The sequence below is a fragment of the Neofelis nebulosa genome, chromosome 10, assembly GCF_028018385.1.
Source record: "Neofelis nebulosa isolate mNeoNeb1 chromosome 10, mNeoNeb1.pri, whole genome shotgun sequence".
NCBI classification, from domain to species: Eukaryota; Metazoa; Chordata; class Mammalia; order Carnivora; family Felidae; genus Neofelis; species Neofelis nebulosa.
In genome coordinates this window covers 29,523,128-29,541,723 of record NC_080791.1, presented here as the reverse complement: position 1 = coordinate 29,541,723, position 18,596 = coordinate 29,523,128, and the positions used below count along the sequence as shown (strand labels likewise).

General features: G+C 41.0%; 1 protein-coding gene across 3 annotated transcripts in view; it reads left to right on the top strand.

Moving 5' to 3' along the window:
* OPCML (opioid binding protein/cell adhesion molecule like) overlaps positions 1-18,596 on the top strand; it is a 1,069,156-nt gene that overhangs the window by 477,332 nt on the left and 573,228 nt on the right. The window contains exon 1 of one of the 3 annotated variants that reach the window (XM_058687359.1): positions 18,335-18,353. The exons of the other annotated variants lie outside the window; for them this stretch is intronic. The gene's annotated coding sequence lies outside the window, so the exon portion shown is untranslated. Of the gene's footprint in view, positions 1-18,334; positions 18,354-18,596 lie in introns of those variants that run through there. 3 annotated transcript variants of the gene reach the window in all.

Below are 18,596 nucleotides of genomic sequence, written 5' to 3'. Positions count from 1 at the left end.
TGTTAAGAATCCTTTTTGCAAGCTCCTGCACATGGTCTTGCAGTCTGAACTTGAATACCTCTAATAACAGAGAGCTCAGTACTTGGCAAGATAATCAAATTCAATTTTGAACACTTTTTTTTTTTTTTGCTTAAAATGAATCCCATCTTTGGGATTTAAGCATTTTGCTTAAAATGAATCCCCTATAACTCTTACCTGTTGGGTTTCTTCCCAGGGTGAATAGAGTCTATCCTCTCAGTAGTGTTCTGAATTGTTTTGAAGTAGGCTCTGTTGACTCAAATAAGTTTTGTCTTTCTACTTTTGTTTTTTACCATTTATTTAGCCTTATGATTTAGTCCTTATGATTTTCAGCTATTCACTCTCTAACCTCAATGTCCTCTGCTAGGGCACAGGATGAACCTCATATGAATGCTTTCCAATGTAGCCAGGCAGAGGGGTCAGGGATGAAACCCTATACCATCTAAGTTGACTGAGGACAAAGCTCATATGCTGGAAGGGAGAACAAATGTTATGGTCACAAAGATCACTCATTGCATGAGCCCCAATGAGGAAGCAAGCCTAGAAATGTAAGGGAGAAAGTATAGCAAATGGACAGAAAGAGGCAGAGAAGTAGAAGCAGGATGGCTCAAAGATCTAGATTTGTTCTCTTGCTGATAAATGAGGCTCCCTCCCACTTCCCGCCTCAGCAGAGACTAAAGCTGTCCATTCTTTATCCAAATACAGGACATTGTCCTGAATCAAGTGCACAAAATTAGTCTTGGACCATTGTCCCAAGAAATCAAGATCTTTTTGAATCCTGATTCTGTCTCTCTGGATGTTCATTATTTTTCTCAGCCTCATATAGTCCATAGGAGACATTAGCATACATTCCATATCTTTCCTCAGGTCAATGCTTAAATTAAATATCCAATAAGACAGGGCCATGTGCAGAACCCTGAAACACATCCCTGTGTTTAGTATGTATTAGACATGCTGAAATATACCTATTGTAATATTTGGTGATTGAATATGAGTTAAGGAGAAGATAACAATGTAAAAGAAACATCAGATCATCTAATTATAGCATGTAAACAAATATGAACAATAAAATTTAACATTTCTTTCATGAGACCATGGAGAATATTTTATTGATCTTTGTAATCTTGGCAGCTAAGCAGTGCCTGGCACATAGTATGAATTTACTCCATATTTATTATTTTTTTTAATGAACACATACACCTTCGCATCATTCTAGGAAAGAATGGGGATTAGGGAGGCTCTCAGGTCTGTTTCTCTAAACTTAGGGAGGGACCATGCAAAGCAAACATAATTCATCATCCTCCAGCCACCCCTGGTGATCTGCCTCTTCTCTCACTCTCACTTTATCTGTAGAACTTGAATTTTTAGTTTATCAAGGTCCCAACTATCTTGAGAAATTCTATATTTCTTGGTAGATGTATGAGTCTACTCAGGCTGCCATAACAAAATACCACATGCCCAGAAAGATATTTCTCTCAGTTCTGGAGGCTGGAAGTCCAAGACTAAGGTGTCAGTGTGGTAAGTTTCTCTTGAGGCTTCACCCCTTGGCTTGCAGATGGCCATCTTCTCGCTGTGTCCTCACATGGTCTTTCTTCTGTGTGCTCTCCTAGTGTCTCTCTGTGTGTCTCAATAATCCAAGGTATAAGCGTGAAAATGGAATTTGCTGGAGAGATCTGTGAACATGCACCTGCAATATTTTTTTTGCAGTTGATGTAGTAGAAAGTGTCTCTAGGAAGAGGAAGGTTTGCTGCCACTCTGGTAATTTGAGAGAGAGGGTGCCAGGACACTCTGCACACTCCTCACCTGTGAAGCAGACTGAGCCACGATAAAGATAATCTGAAGGCAAGAGTTCATGTCAGTACTGCCCTTCCTCCATATATATCGTAAGGGGCAGAAAACTTAAGGAAAGCGACATTCCCAATGCATCCCTACTTCCTATCTGGGGCATTATCCAACTGGTGTTGAAGGTCACATCTGACAATGGTGAGGGTGGGGGACATGAAGGGGAGGAAGGAAGGGATGATAATCCTTGCAAAGAGTTCCCCTTCATCATCCCAGTGTTAAAAACCTGCCTTTTCTTGTGCCTGTGGGAACTGGTGTTGTCAGTGTGCAAGATAAAATAGGATCTGGGTTCCAAAATGGATTTTCCAAGTTAACATTCAGGCTATATGTACCTCTTATGGCTCAGTTCTTATACCTTGGTTACAGTGATTTAAAAGTTAAGTTTATTAAACCCTTATGATAGCTCAGTAACAATTCTCAATGTTCTTACATCACACTCACAATGCTCAATCCAGTGGCATTCTACTTTGGGGAATACTGAGGCACACTGAGGTTAAACAACTTGTTCAGGGTCTGATACTTGGAAAGAGATGAGGCTGGCATTCAACCCCAGACAATCTCACTCCAGACCCCATGCTCTTAAAATGCTCCTCTACTTATGAATAAAACCTAATAAAAACTTATTAAGCACTAGATGTGTGACAGGCACTGGTCTAAGGTCATACAACTAGTAATTGGCTTTCCAGTATCACATACATGCTTCTCCCTCTCTGTTTAGCTTTCACTGTCTGACACACACACACACACACACACACACACACACACACAGCTCCTCTTCTATTTAGAATCAAGCCACTCATCTTGGGGTAACTGCTTGGGATTTACCCCTCCAAAAACAATCCAGACTGAGGATGAGTGATGGAGGCATACTAGGCCTTTAGGACAGACCAAAGCAGGCCTACCTCCTGGAAGAACATCCTTTCCACCCCCTTTCTCAAAATAGCACTGTTGCAATCATTCATTGGCAAGCACACTCTTTCACACTTATTGGATGGGAAGCCTGCCCAAATTAATTGCTATACTTATTTCAATCACAACTAAGTCATTTTTTTCCATTTGCATCAAGGAGCCAATAAAAGATGACAGTTTAAGACTCCTGTTTTTGGAGACAAGCAGATTTAGCTATGCCTTATCTTGCTTGTATTGGTGAGTTGGTTCTCTGCAAATTAAGTAATTTAATTGTTTCCTGAAGGATAGTTGCCTGATCTTACAGTGGGAATACCATACCTACCTCAGTCTTACTGTGAGGTTGATGCTCATGACCACACAGCTGGTAAGTTGCAGAGATAGGATTCAAATCCAGTTTTGTCTGATTCCACATCCATGATCACTAGTTGTTGCACATGTTTGTTTTTTTTTTTTTAACTTTCTTTAGACTAAATGTTCTCTTTTATAAAATGGGCATACTTATTCTCACCTCACTGATCTGTGGTAATGAAATGAAATGATATGTACAAAAAAATACAGCGCTAGGCACAATGGGTTCAATGTGGTAACTGTTGTAGAAAGATCAGTAGAAGCTATAAGAGAAGCTTTATTCCCTGCAAGCTGTAAGTAATAAGATACTTATATATGATTATGTTCTTACATCTACTTTTGCTTTTGATTTCAGAATATATGCATATGCATCTACTTTTTGATTTCTGAATATATGGATATAAATGATATGTGTAATTTTTAGAGTGTCTGAGATGGCAAGTAGTCAAAGGAGCTAGACCAGTAGAGAAGACATAATGAATGCATAGTCCTAAGTGGGAATGTATTTATTCTGGAATGTGACCCGCCTCATGCACAGAAGGACGGGTGAACTGGTTCTGCTGTGGAGATGGAGTTGTAAGCTTTGGAGCAATCAAGGCACTTTGTCTTGTCAGCTTGCTGGTAATTCATCAAAGAGAATAAATGGACAGAGTACCCTGTGTGAATCTAATCTCTCCTAACTTACCAGACTCAATTCCCAAGAAGGCAGGAGATAGAACCCAGACCAAAGCACAGGGTAGAAAAAATGAAAGGGACATTTCTGTGGTAATATCTCTACATTCTTTTTTTTTATGACTCCAGTTTTAGTCCTTGAACAAATGGACATAAATAATTCCAACCATTAGTAGCTAAAAATGGACAACCATTTCTGGATCAGGAGAGAGACAGACTAATTATATTAATGTAGAGTAATTATATATATTTATGTTCCGTATCCTCACTGCAGTTCTGAGATAAAATTCTCTTTGGGAGGGAATCGGTGAAGTCAGAGAAGCAGTAGGGCACTAGGCGGATGTTTCAGAAATTCCAATTGTTTGAAAGTAGAAGAAATGTCTGCATTTGAGCCTTTAACTTAACACTAAATGCTGGTCAGAGTAGTGCGCTGGTCGCTAAGGAGCCTGCACCAAGTGATAAATGTTAGATACCAGCTGCTGTGAGAATCCAAGGGGAGTCGCTTTTAATTCACATCTTGCATTAGGTTCTTGATTTAAAAAGAGAGTGAAGTTCTGCAGCTACCTTGTACATGTGAGGGAGGATTATTGCTAGGAAAGGAAGATGCTTAAGTGGAGTTTTTGGCCATTTATTGCTGCTAGTTCTGGACTGCCTGCCCCATATTCTCACATAGACTTGGGGATTCAGCCACCAAATGATGTCCCCAAGGTTTTACAGCCAAGACCAATGGGAGTGTATAACAATTTCAGTTCTTTTGTGAACCCTATTTTGATTTGAAAGGTGGATGTGTATGCTGAGGGGGGCGCAACTTCACATCCTGCATGATGACTGAGTCACCAGTGAAGGCAATGTCCCAGGATGGGTGCACTGATTTGGACCTCACTATCTTGTGCAGGGTACAACTAACAGACTGAGGCATTATGGAAGGGGGAAAGTGGGGGAGGAGGTTGTCTGATCAGTCAGACTTGGGTCATTTGCTCAACTTTGGGTCAGTCATTTGGTCCAGAGAGACTAGTAATCTGACTAGGTCTAGGTCATGTGACCTCTGTTCTATCTAGAAGAGGACTAGTCCCACCAGAACCCAATGAGCAGGAGAGGACAAGAGGAAGTCTCCATTTTCAGAGCAGATAAAAAGGGGGATGTTGGGGAAAAAAACACACTATAAAATACCCAATCTCACCATCTTTCCCTATGTGATCTTGGGCAGAGAGAATGTTATCTATTTTAGCTCAAGATAAATGATGATGATAATTTCTCCCTCATAAGGTTGAAGATTAAATGAGTTAACAGACATAAAAAAACAAAGTACTGTGTTTGGCATGGAGTAGGCACTCAATAAATGTTAATTCCCTTGGTACTAAACAGATACCTGTATTTTAATACTTTTTAAGAGGTCTTGAAGTGCTAATTTGAAAGATTGGTTCTAATGTTTCTGACCAGGCTGTGATTCAGAGAGGAAGGAAAGAGGAGAAAATACTTTTTTGTCTGCCATACTGCCCTGTATTATTAGTCCAGATCATTCCAAAACTTCCCTGTACCTCTCATAAACCATCACTGAAGCAAAAGCTATGGCTATGCCTTCTATTACCATACTTGCTCTTTGGAAGCTTCTCATCCATCCATCCTTCCATTCATCCATCTGTCTTTCCATTCCTTCAATAGGTATATTTGAACACCTATTAAATGCAAAACACTATGCTAAGTACTGTCTTTACAGGCATGTTTTAAACAGAGCCCTTGCTTTATGGAGACGTCTTTGAGGTCACTTTTCAGAATTTATATCCTACTCTATCTATCCTATAGATTGTGGGGGTGAGTGAACAGAAAAGGACCTTCCCTAATAGAAGCTATTGAAACTTCCAATGTGTAGTTACTATAATACTTTGAAAAAAAGAAAAGCCCAAACTTTGAGCACAGTACAAAGGTTAGTCGAATGTTTTTCGATACCTCTGCTTAGTAGAGTATTATGGAAAAAAGAGGCAGGAGTTCAAACTTTCCTGGATAGCTTTTTAAAAGGCCCAGACTATCAAAATCATCTCCCAAATAACCCTTTTAAATCCAAAAATAATAGTCTTGCTAATTAAATGTTTAACGAATATTATAGCTGGCATATCAATTGTAGGTAAAATTTATGAAGCAGTGGGCTGAATTTTATATGCTGCATTACTTTATGGCTGTTGTGAATATTAACGCTAGTTTTTACTTTACTGTTTTGGCCTCAATGTGGGTTCTTTTCTTAGAGCTTTGTGATAGTTCTGTTACATAGACAGGGCAGAGTGCCCCATCCTTATGTTACAAATTAGGAAATGAAGCTCAGAGACCTGGAAGATGAGATGAGTCACACATTTTTACACACTTTGTAGACTTTTGAATATAACTGCTTTAACCTAGTGTTTCAAGGACTTTATTTGTCTTTAGAGCACATTATTTGCTGTGTCTAAGGCCTTTTTAGCCTTGAGACCTTGATGACAGCATGATCTGGTATGGTGCTGTTGTTATAACCAGAAAGTTCATCCACCTTGGAGGACTTTCAAAGGCATAAGTCTCCAAATATGCCCCTGTGCTAAGGGTCTGTTGTAGCAGATGTCAGAAACAGGTTTCTGGAGCCAGTCTCCCAGGCCCAAATCCTGGTGTCTCATTTTAAGATTATGGGGAACCTGACTGACTTATTTCACCTCTCTGTACTTCATCCCCTTCCTCTGTAATATGAAGATAATAGCATTTCCTATTTGGATTGCTATGGACATTAAGTGAGCATTATCAGCTGTATGGGGGGCTAGGTATTCATGGGATTCCTTCAGGAATCTCTCTCTCACACACACGCACACCCCTCCCATCAAATAACTCAAATTTGCACACTTGTTACAAACACATTATAAATGTGTGCACCTCACAAGAAGTTATGTGAAGACTCTTGTCAGAATGAATGAATGATGGGATTTGGACAGGATAATTATCTGAGGAAGTTTCTAGTGAGAAGATGAGACAAGAACTGACTTTTGGCAACTACCTGGAGGACAGAGTGGTATAGAAAAGCACCTTTCCAAATATGTCCTTCGCAGCCTGTCACCCGGCCTGACATTCTGCCAGTAGTAAAATATTCCATTAGGTCTTAGACTTTTTTTCTCTAATGGACATTTGAAATGCAACACTTACAAGCAACCAGATTCTCTAGAAGTATAACAATAAATGGTGTTAAATTTGAAGAGACACGAGTAGGAAAAAAAAATCACTGGTTGAGGAGAGATGTGGGAGATTTTACAGCTCACAGATAAATTCTTCAAACTTCACTTTTGTACCTGAAGAGGGGCTAAGCCCTGAGTAGCTAGAAAGTAGCTTTTTATTTTTCCCTTTTTCTTATTTTTTAAATTAATTCACTACATGAAGGATTTGTAAAAGCATATTCACATTTGTTAAATTCTGACTTAAGATTTATGAATCTCCCATAAGCCTCCTTTACCCAAGGAAGGCTTTTATTGGCATGCAGATGAAGCACACACACACACACACACACACACACACACACACAACATGCATCATACACACACACCACACACACACATACACACCAAACATAGATACTCTTACACCACACCACACTATACACTCACATACACAGAAAATAGCCCAGAATCTGTAAATCTTAATCCCCTTCCATCATTTCTTGCTGTGTGACAATGTAGGAGACATTGAGGAATTAGGATAACTAATGTCTTCCCTGCCTCCCTCACAGAATTGATGGGAGGACTGGGATGTCACGTGGAAAAGTGCTCTGTAGCCATGCAGAGCTCTATAGAGGTCAGTCAGTGCATTCTTCACTGAATGAGGTTGTGAGCAGGTCTTCCCCACAGGCCACCATGAGGGGTCATTGGGACTGTCAATCCCTCTCAACCCATGCCCAGGGCTGGCTGTGTGCTGATGAACTGATTCATCGATGGCATGACCCAGGACACCACAGACCACGCAGGGGCACTTGGGCAACACTGCCCTGGCCTCATGGAGAAACTCTCTTGTAGGGAAGTGTCTTTGGACTAAAGGTATCAGCTGTGCAAATCCTGTTAAGACCACTGTCAATTCTTCATTTTGCTTTGACCAGCAAGTCTTTGGCAAGTGCTTGCTTTTAACCTATATTGAACCTATGTCATATAAGAAGAGAAAAATTTCTCTCAGCACTTTCTTAGCACCTAGGAATTATTTCATAATAACCCCATGGGATACATACCATTACTATTATCTCCTCTGTGACATACAGGTGATGAAACTGCCAGGACAACCAGCCATTCTGGCTCACCTGGGTCTGAGGGAAATCCAGGAACATGACATTTTCAGTGTTAAAACTGTGGAAGTCCCAAGGCAAATGATGACAAGTGGTCACCAGAAAACCGGGGCGCAGAGAGAGGCTATGTCACTTTCCTGGGGTCACACAGCTAGTAAGTAGTAGAGCTGAGATTTGATGCTACTCAAGCATTTCAGTTATGGATCCCTCAATCTTAAGTTCCTATTTGCCCTCTGTGACCTGGCTGAGCTCTTACAATTTCCCACCATGGGAAATTTTTTTAAGGTTAATGATATGAAAATTAAAATTAAAATTTATCAAGGTTAATGATGTATCTCATAAATTATTGTGTACATCAGGGCACTCTTAATATATTTGTCCAAACTATCTATTAAGCATATGAAAAAACAATGTATTATAAATCTAATATTTTTCATGTAAAGCACAAATAAACAAATACAGGGATAACATGCAGTCCTGAAAAGATAAAAACTGATAGAACTATTTATTTATTTTTTAAATTTCTTTAGTGTTTTTATTTTTGAGACAGAGACAGAACATGAGTGGGGGGAGGGGCAGAGATAGAGGGAGACACAGAATCCGAAGCAAGCTCCAGGCTCTAACCTGTCAGCACAGAGCCCAATGCGGGGCTCAAACTCAAGGACCATGAGATCATGACCTGAGCTGAAGTCGGATGCTTACCCGACTGAGCCACCTAGGTTCCCCGAACCATTTATTTATTTTTGATTGAACTATTTAAAATTAATTACTACTAACCACCTAGGAATCCAGAAAACAGAGAAAGCAGTGAGAGGCCGGTCATGAGAGAAAGCACTGTGAAAATGTAGGACCTTAACTGAAAGGTTTTGTCTAGACCAGATTTAGATATTTGGAGAGGAGAAATTTCTAGGTAGAAAAACAAGGGGAAAAGCACACATCCAAAACACTGCACAGCATATACCACACACATAGCACACACACCATACATACATGTCAGGCAAGAGAAAACCTACTGTATCCAGATACTTAGGATGAGGTTGGGAGCTAATAGGAAATGATGATGAGAAAGGAGGGTACAAAAGGCTCTTATAGAATTTTTTAAAAATGTTTTACCTTAGAGAGAGAGAGTTCAAGGGGCGGGGGGAGAGGGCAGAGGGAAAGAGAATCTCAAGCAGGCTCCTCACTCAGTGAGGAGACCGACCAAAGCTCCATCTCACAACTGTGAGATCATGACCTGAGCCAAAATCAAGAGCGCTCAACCACTGAGCCTCCCAGGTGCTCCCAGGCTTTTCTAAAGAAAAGGCAGAACAGCTGTCCTCAGTCATCACTCAGATGACCACAAACTGTGGTATTACAATGGGTCATTTTCCAAAAAACCTGATAAAATTCTTTATTCCTTGAATAAGCCAAAACTCCAAATCCATTTTGACATTTTTTTTTACATGTACTATTTGAGTATGGGGAGGGATTCTACAATCCACTTCTATAATTTTGTTCAAAACTTTATAGATTACAAGTTTTCACAATTTTATTTTTTATGTTTATTTATTTTTGAAAAAGATAAAGAGACAGAGAATGAGTGGGGGAGGGGCGGAGAGAGAGAGAGGGAGTCACAGGCTCCACTCTGAGTTGTCACCACAGAGATCACCTTGGGGCTCAAACTCACAAACCATGAGATCATGACCTGAGGCAAAGTTGGAAACTGAACTGATTGAGTCACCCAGAGTGCCCCACAATTTTTCACCATTTTAAAGGCTCCTAAAAACAAAAGAATTATTCAGATAGGCTGTATTTCTTGAGAGTTATTATGTACAACAGAAAACTCTAACATATTTGCCCAAATTACTTGAGCTTCAATGAGGGAAACAATAATATATTAAAAAATCAAATTTAAAAAGCACAAACATAGCCGAATAACCCACTCTTTTCCAATTTCCAGCCTTGCTTTCAACTGAAGAATCCAGTGTTCCTGAGAGACCCTATTGACTGACTTACCAAATAGTTAAGGACCATAAATTCTTAAATACAGTTATCCAAACTCCATGTGAACCACACATTTTGAGAGTACCTTTGCCCAGCAATGGTTTTAATCCAATAGACATGAAGCTGTATAATCAAGAACTTCATCACAGTTGTAATCACCCACAGAAATGCCAACATTGAAAACAGTCCCAATACTTGGGACTGCAATTCACAAGTGAAACGAGACTGCATATATTTGCTCAAAGAACAATCATTTACATTTCTGTGAACTATAGAATGAGTCACTCCATATTTATATATTTATGCTTACCGCTGGGTTGTATACTGCAGCCTAATATTCTAATTACTCCCAAATCAATCCCATTTTTCTCTCTATGGAGGGAAATGAGCTATAGGCTCATCTATGCATATTCTGCATAGAGCCCTCAGCACATCAGCCTACAAGTTGTCTTAAAGTAGAGTTTGAGGGTTGCTTACTTTTGAATCATCAGGGTTATGTGATAAAATGTAAATTCATAGGGCCTGAACAGAACACAGTTTCAGGAATCTGAATACCTAAAATCTGTTCTCTAGTGACCTTTATCCACTCTAGTCTGAAGGATCATTGGTATAGAAAGTGCATGAAAACAGGCTCTTTTTCTCACCAAGTCACCCATGACACTGTTAAACTGAGTTCTAGAAGGTGATTTTGCATCTAGGTCTTTGACAAAATGGCCTTGCTAACCCAGCTTCAAATGTTGGAGGGCTAGCAAAAATGCATCGCATGGGAACTTTCCCCAGAACCTTTTATTGATGAAATGTCTTCACCACTACCAGAATTGTCTGGGGAAAGTATGAGACTTGCTTGACATGTTTTGCAAGCTGCAATTAAATATTCACAGAGCAAAAAGTCATATGTAGTTCTTTGTTGTACATGAATTACGTGCAAAGGGTATATTACAGTAGGCAAATAACATTTCTTAAACTGTACATCTTATTGACTGTGAAATCCAACCCACGCTGCCCTGTGAGCATCTGCTCCTCTTCTCTTTTTGTGTGCTCCACCTGCATTTCTTCTCTATTTACACCTCTCCGGAAGGCTTGAATTCTGATGAGTTAAGGGTAGTGGATATGTACACTGGTTCACCTGGTAAGAACATGTCTCTCCCAAAGAATGCTCCTAACTTCTATCAAAACCCCTCAACACACTTGCTGTGGTAGCCTTCTCTTACTTTCTCTTCATTGCTACCAACCTGACTGAATTATCTGGTAAATCATTCCACCCTCCCCACCTTCTGTCTTCTGTAAAACAGCATGGGGTGTCCCCAACTTATCTATGTAGGTTTCTGTAACACTTACTCATGTGAACTGACACTCATCTTTGCTTCCCCATGGACCATAGTGATCTCAAGGGATGGAGGTGTTCGCTTCTTCCTCTGTCATACCTAATGATAACCAACTCAACATTCTGCACAATTAGCTCTGGGCCTCTGTGCATAGTGGGTGCTCAATCAATGCTGCCAACTGACTGACTCAGTGATGGTTATTCTTCCTTCACCTTATTGCTTAGAAAGGCAATTCTCTCTGCCACCCACAGAACGAAACTTGATTTCCCCAAGCATTAATTTTATAAAACCAGGAGAATCCATCTAATATGAGGCCATCACTAGGAGTTAGCCTCATAGCTCTCATCAAGTAAACTCATGCAGGCCTTTCTTTTCCTTTCCTTTTTTTCCCCCTCACAGACTATTTTTTAAAACTCTCAGTAAATACATTTAATAATCAGTTGGTAGATTAGCATACAAAACTAGTCTTAACTAAATTAGAATTCAATCTTTATTTGAGTCAGTGATGGCTAATATTGACTGTTGCATAGAATTATGAGAAACCCCTGAATAGTGAGCTCCAGTGGAGCCTAGATCTATTTTTTAAAACCAGTTATTGATTTCTGCAAATAGGCTTTCCTTGAGGCTCCAGCAGATCATGGTCTTTAGGTGAAGTGTGGTGAGGTGATGGATAGTAAGGGAGAGTACATTTTCCCTTTGTTCATCTACATTCTTATTAATAATAATATCTTTCATTTATAACTCCTTTCATCCCCAAGCATCGAGAAGTGCCTTGCAGATGTAATAATACTGTATGGAGAAATCCATCACCTAGCCTGGAGGCAAAACACAGTGGTTGTCTAGCTACACAGCTCAGATGAACCATAGCTTGGGACACCAGGAGGAGGTGAACATCCAGCCAAATATATTTTAAGAAGACAGTGACAGGTGCCTAGATTGGAGTGGGGCTAGGCCCTTTGACCTAACCACCACCAGTGTGATGAAGGGCTCTGCACCTGAATCCCCAACCACTGTACCCAGTGCAGGGTGGCAATTGAGCATGTTATCTCAAAAAGATAAACCATTTAAGAAGCAAGGTCCCATTTCTCTTCCCCCCACCCCCAAAATAAAGGAAGGACAGAATTAACTAGGCAAGTTTGATGGAATGCACTATTTGTAGAAATGTGTGCCTGCCCTTCATCCACAGGCAAGTTGAACTGTAATAACATCTTTTGTATTGCTGTGATCCCAGCTTGTAAGCATTTCCTCTCAAAGCCTTTGTTTCTGTCTCTTTTAACTACATAAAGGCATATATGGAAGAATGACTCTCTGGGCATGGGTAAACCTCAAAGAGGAGGTTACATTAGTTCACTTCATCACTTACTGATTGTGTAAACTTAGGCAGGTAGCTTAACCTCTGTGCCTCTGTTTCCTCATCTGCAAGAAGAGAGTGACAATCGAACCTATCTCTTAGGCACTTTGAAGACTGAATGAGATGGTCTACGTGCAGTGCTTATCATAGTATCTGCCACACAGTAAGTGCTAAATGTCAGTTAGTATTAGCATTATTATTCTGTAGATAGAGTGGAAAAAATTTTGAGATTAATCTTTAAACCCCTTATGATTAATTTTTATCTGGATATTTTCCTCCAACTTGGTTGATAGCACATTATAAATATTAAAAATATGTCTGTTGGTTAAAAAGCAAAATAAGAAAACAGAAAGGCATGCGTAGGCAAGAATAAGTTCATCCATTAAGTTTCCCTTCAGAGGAGGTTGCCATCAGGATTTATAGGTGATTTCTTTTAAGTGTTTGTTGTATGAAGTCATTTTTTTCTGATCACTTGGACATCTTTTGAAACCCAGGAAAGCTTTCCATCTTGATCAGCAAGGAAATTGCCCACCTATATCAGGAGATCACATGATGAGTCTCCCAGGTCCTACTGCTAATTAGCAACCCAGATTTTTCCCACCCCCAAGCAATCCATTGACTCAGTCCTGCGTAGGATGCCAGTACCTTTCTCTCCTGTATGGCTTAGTTTAATGGTTTTACTTCACTGTGCTTTGACCTATCCATGTGCATTCAAATCACCACTAGTGCTTAGAAAGCAGTCTTAGAGAGTAAGCATTCAGTCTGCTCGGTTCTCCTGCACAGGGCCCACGATGTTGTCGTGTCATGGGCAAGTGAACACTTAAATGTCCCCTGATGCCAATGATTCAGGTGGTGCTATTTTGCTGTATGCACTGAATACAGATTATTTTTGACCAGCTTAGTAGCTGCTGTGTGAGCAAGACACTGGCTTAATTACCTTTCCTAATGGCTGATAAGGATCAAAGGATGGGTGAGCTGGAATGCTGAGTGGCACCAGCTGCCATTTCCCATTTCCTTACTGTCCCCAGCCTTGTCCATGAAAGGCAAGATTAGAAATGACATCCACTTATCGCCACTTTTCCTCCAATGACATGTGGCTCATACCTTTAAGTGAGCGAGTTTCTCCCTTCTGCATGTGGCAAAAGGAGAAAGCTATGTACTCCCTGCTCACTTGATTATTCTCTCTCCAGCTGAGATGCAGAAACCTAATTGCTGTTGAGTAAATCTTATCTACAACTGAGCTGACCACACAGGACAACAGAGTCCTCAGCTCAGGAACTGGGATATATTACAAAAAAACTGGATTGTACAACAGATTTCCTTCACTAGAGACATACACTGAGGGCTCTCTTTTGAAGTCACCATTTGCCTTCTGAGACTCCTCTCTGGAGCTATAATTATTTCTAAGCAAATGCTCTGGCCTAAAAATTTGGGAAAATATTTCCATATCAGAAGTCAATGATCTCTGCACGTTATTCTGTTCATTCATTTACATAGATGTATTCACTTACTACACTGTAAGCCCCATGAGGACCATGGATTCTCAATTCCTAATATCTGGTCCATGACAGGTGCTTGATAAATGTTTATTGGACATCTGAAAGAATAAAATAAGGAGTGAGTTCTACATTAGACATAAGAATGAATACACCAACGAATGAGCAAAAATATATTTGCATTTTTGGCTAAATGTCCTGTGATGTTGGTTAAAACAATCTACACGAGGACCCCTGGGTGCCAAGTTGGGGGAATTGGGGAAAAGATTAAAATCCATTCTTTGCTCAGGTCACTAATACAAAATTTTCCAAAAAACATAGGAAAACAACAAAAAAAGAAAATTTCTTAATGGGATATGTTGCAATTGGTGTGCATGTGCCCAAATCGTAAAAGGAAAGCCTTGGTTCTCCATACCATTAAGTAATTGTTGGACCCTGAAGTTGTTTGTTCTCATACTTTTAGCTCAGAAAAATTACCCTCTAATGTCCCTAGGTGCCAGCCAAGAGCTTTACAAGTGGGTTTATTTTTCCCCATCTGGAGCATCACCCTTTGCCCACTAACCGCAAGTGTCTAGAAAAGGAAAGGAAGAGAAAGAGTCCCAGCTGCTTGTGCAGTGCAGGCAGCTCTAGGCAGAAGAAACCACTACCGGAAGCACTCTTAGGGCAACGGATAGCCCCTCCTTCTCAGGACACTTCCAATGGGGGCAATCCTCTTGACGTAGGCACTAAAGAGTAGGAACCAGTTAGGTCAGAGGCAGCACAAGGTTTGAAGTGGTCCATAGCAGACTGACGGTCCCAGTGTTTGTGGGGAGGGATGCGAAGACAGATGTAGGTGAACTGGCAATCCATTTCAAATCCTGGGAGGCCACACCTCAGGCCTGGCTCATTGAGATGGGCAGGCCGTTTTGGAAACTGTCTTTCTATGTATATTTATGTAGAACACCCAGCATCCCTGCAAGGAGCTGTTGCTTGTTATTTTGACTGATTACAGCAGAGTGGCTTTGTTGCAATGGCAGCAGCCACGCATTAGCTCTGGTGAGCCAGACAGAAACCATCAGCTCATTCCGACCACATCCACCCCTGGAGGTGAATATTCAACAGGAATTGATCTCCTTAATGAGAACACAGCCCACACTGCTTTGATTAGCAGCAGTGGAATTTTAAATAGTTAATTATGACAGAGAGTTCAGCATGTGCACATGTGTGCACTGGGGAGCATGCGCATGTATGAGAAAGTTGACATACAGATGGTAAGTCGGCACTCAGCCAGTGCCTGGGCCTGGAGCCTTGCAGGATGTCCAGGGAGGGTAATGCCAGAGAACAACACCAAGCCACTGGTGGTTGGAACAAGAATGGTCCCGCCATCAGAGAAATCCCTTAAGGGAAGTGCTTGATGATGTGCCCTTCACTTGTTGCCCGTAAGAAATGCTTTCCAGTACATTCTGTCCAGACTCCGTCCGATGTCCCTGTCCTCTGATATGGCCATGGGACATATGGGATGATGCAGATGAATGCAGTGGTTTATGAGAGCAGATCTGCCCATTCCAAACAAAATAGCTCCCTTTTTCTAAAACTTGGCTGAAATACCTCCTCCCCCAAACCCAATGAACATAATTAAGAATAAGCTGAAATGGACAAGAAGACATGATAATTGATTGTGGCCTTTCTGCCTGGCAGCTGCACTTAATTAACCTTTAGATTCAAATATCAAGTGGTGTCTGCATGGAGAGACTTGGGGAAGGAGCTGTCTGACCACACTTATCTCTGCTCACTGAGGGGCTGGTTCAGAGGTCACCCTGGGGATGAGCCAAATCTCAACCATCCATCCCCATTCCCACCAAACATCATTCAGATACCAAGAGTTTCCTCTCAAATCTTCCAGGACATGAGAATGCCTAACATGTGCCTGTGTTTTTGCAGCCTGGTCTCTAGCTTTGAGTCATAACACTTGCAAATGAGAGTTTATTACTTGAGATCTTCTTAGCTAGGCTTTTCAAAAGGCAAACAATGACACAACCCACAGACAAGATGTCATGTGTCCAGAAAACAAAAGCATGACAGTCCTGCTCTGGTCTTTTTCATCTCACCAGCCTGTGGAGATCATGATCACTCAGTCACATCCCCTTTAAGAACAAAGCACAGCAAACGTGAGAACTGCAGGTGAACACTGGGAATTTGGGACTCTGCTCAAACTCACTCAACAAACTGAAAAGGCAGGAGCAGCCAGTTTCTCAGCAGCATCTGTGTGGCTCATGGGAGCTGGACACAGCTTTGATTTTGTCAGTCCTTGTTTAAAGGCTGACCCTGGTGCAGCCACCTCAGCCTCACTGTTTTTGAGGCATGTTTCTGGGGATGACACAAAGTGTGCTTCAGGGCATATGGGGCCAGGGTGATGCACTGTGTCCCCAGACTTCTCTGCCCCCTGGGACCAGGTGGAGGCTGGTTCTCAGCCCATGCACAGTTGGAGCTCTTTACTGTATGGCTTCTCAAGGACTGGTGTGAAACCAGCAGCAGGACAATGGAATGTCTGACCTCTAAATACAGTTCAGAGCACAACTCAGGTCTCTTTCCCTCGTCTCTCACTAGCAGTCTGGTTTCAAAAGAGGGTCAGACTCTACTGACCTACAAAATGGCATATTTAAATTGTCATACATTTTGGAGGGTAATGTCAGTGTTTCTGGCTATGCTTTGCCTGTCTTGGCTAGCCACATTTAGAAGAGGGAAAAAAAGGAATATAAAAAAGACAGAGTAAGGTAAATAACATAGGAAAGAAAAAGCAAGAAAAGAAATAAAAGAGGAAAGAAGAGAAGGAAAATATAAACTCATATTTCCTCTCCTTATTTCCTACACCCATTTTTGGTACCTAAGTTTCCCTGTTCAGTCGACATCTTAATGGTGGACCTATTCCTCCCTCTCCAGCATTTTTTCAAAAGCAAAGTAATAAACCTAGCTACCAGGCTTTTAAATAAGAGAGTAATTACTTTTTTTTTTTTAAATTTTTTTTTAACGTTTATTTTTTATTTTTGAGACAGAGAGAGACAGAGGATGAACGGGGGAGGGTCAGAGAGAGACGGAGACACAGAATCTGAAGCAGGCTCCAGGCTCTGAGCTGTCAGCACAGAGCCCGATGCGGGGCTCGAACCCACGAACCGTGAGATCATGACCTGAGCCGAAGTCAGACACCCAACCGACCGAGCCACCCAGGCGCCCCGAGAGTAATTACTTTTAACAACAGGACAGGGATAGTAGGCATACTGTATGTCACAACAAAGAGCATCCCAGCTCTTCAGCAGGTAGCCATCTCCCTAGCAAGTACTGCCTTCCCATCATGGCTCTAGTTGTCGAGTGCCTGGTGTCCTTCTCTCATTGGGTTTGGACCCATTTTATAGTTTCTATAAAACCAAAACAGTCATTCAGAATAACTCCTGACCAGTTACTCATTGATCACTCCAAGAATGTGTATATTATTATTCTTCCAACTTCCAGTAAGTGGTGTGACAATGGTAGAGTCATCTGTCAGCTGAAATTCAGGTATAAAGAAAAGTTGGCCATCAATTGCCCAACTGAACACTGACTGGTATCATGAATAAACATTAAAGATACAAAATATCATCTAAGGAAGAAAGGCACCCAGAGTGGTGGTTCTCAAATATTAAATTACCTAAGGGTGACCTAAGGATCACTTAAAAATGCATACTGAAAGGCACCATCCTCAGAGATTCTGGTTTATTAGATCTCAAGTGGAGCCCAGACCTCCACATTTTAACAAGAACATTGGGGTAATTTTTCTTACATGTGGTTCCCAGGTCTTACTTGGACAAACATCAGTGAAAGTTAACAATGTATCGTTACTCTTTGTCTTTTCTGAGGATATTTCTCCAACATTGCTTTGGACCAAGGACATAGGCCCAGTTATAAAAGAACAAGGTGGACTGTGCCTCCTGGCATGTCATAATGTTTGTAAATATATGTGAGGATGCTTGTGTGTATACGTGTGGGACAAGTGAGTGTGCTGAAATAAGACTTCCTTTTTCTCTCTTCCCTCTTTTCTTTTTATTCACTATGGAAGATACTGAATGTGACAGGGAAAACTTCTAAAATGGCCTCCTAAAGATGCTTCATCCTGATTCCAGGTACTTTCAAATATGATATCTATCACTCCAGTGATTATGTTATACGGTACAGTTGACCTTAAGATAGGAAGACTATTCCTGGATTTTCCATATGGGTCCAATGCTATCATAGGAATCCTTAAAAAGCAGAGAACCTTCTACAGCTGGTGACATAAAGAGACACCAAAGAGATCTGGACCACGAAAGGGAGCTGAAAGGTCTTAATTGGCTTTGAAGATGGTAGGTAGCATATGCCAAGGAATG